The sequence below is a fragment of the Silurus meridionalis genome, chromosome 7 (assembly GCF_014805685.1).
Source record: "Silurus meridionalis isolate SWU-2019-XX chromosome 7, ASM1480568v1, whole genome shotgun sequence".
NCBI lineage: Eukaryota > Metazoa > Chordata > Actinopteri > Siluriformes > Siluridae > Silurus > Silurus meridionalis.
This window is the reverse complement of record NC_060890.1, coordinates 16,842,000-16,843,355: the sequence shown is the minus strand read 5'-3', so window position 1 is coordinate 16,843,355 and position 1,356 is coordinate 16,842,000.

The following is a 1,356-nucleotide window of genomic DNA, read 5'->3' as shown; positions in this document are numbered from 1 at the left end:
TTTGAAAAGAGTTGGGGACCTTCAGGCCAGGCCAGTCCAGACTGGGGTATGTTCCCAAGGTGCTCTCTGTTGTCCCACAGCCAGTCATGCTCCAGGCATTTTATCCTTCTCTGTTTCAGGTCTCCAACCAGGAGAAGCCCTAATTGCATGTGGAGGAAGTCGGACCAGCTGTTTGTCTGCTACGGCCCTTATAAGAGGGGTTTTTCTGTGGACAAGCAGACCCTCAGCAGGTGGATTGCGGATGCTATCTCCTCTTTTTATGAGTCTTCTGATATACCCACTCCTTTCAGGGTTAGGGCTCACTTGGTCCTGCAAGCCTTTTCCTCTGTAGTTTTGTACCTTCCGGGTCGCTATGTCACCCCCTTCGGTTGGACAAATTACACACGTGGTTCAAAACGTGGTAATAAAGAGGCATTCCCGAATGGAGTTTCGGACCTCAGGCCAGGCCAGGCTAGGGTATGTTCCCAAGGTGCCCTCTGTTGCCTCACGGCCAGTCATGCTCCAGGCATTCTATCCTCCTACCTGAGGGAACCAGGGTTACATACGTAACCTAGAGAAGTCATTCTGCCTAAGTGGTGCTACTAAGGTGAGGCACTAATGTAGGGTGAGGAGGCCTGGGGTGCAGTCAGCGCTCCAATTCATCCCAAAGGTGATCAATACGGGGTAAGGTCAAAGATCTATAGCTGAGGGTGAGAACTCTATTGCAAAGCATCTTTCACTCCAAATCATGTAAGAAAATGTATTCCTACCACATCTAAAGACATCCAAAGATATACAAGTGTTTGCTTTCAACTTTGTGGAGAAGAACAAAATATGGCTGGAAAAATACTTATTAATATTTTTGTCAATATAGTGCATCTCTTGTTCACTCTCTCTTGATAAAATATTCTAATTGCATATAAATTATATGGAAGAGATTGAGCTGAATTTCACACACACACACACACACACACACACACACACACACACACACACACACATGTATACTTTTGCATGACTTTTTGTCAGAATGTGGGTAATATAACAATATCAGAGGTCATCTGTCATTTAAGAATTGACCAGCACATAAAGCAATATCACTGTAATCAAATACAGGGACTAAACTTACTGAAATTATTGATTGCAGCTTCACGTTTCGTAAGAACTTTGGTTCTGTCAATTTATTATGCACAGCAAAAGTTCAGCTTAGGCTGCCCATTAGTAATGACAAACATAGGACACTAGGAAGGGACACTCACTGTCCACTTTAATATGGCCACCTGTACACCTGCTCTTTTATGCACTTATATAATCAGACAATAGTGGCAGCAGTACAATTTCTAAAAAATTATTTTGATACAGATAAAGAGCTTAAAT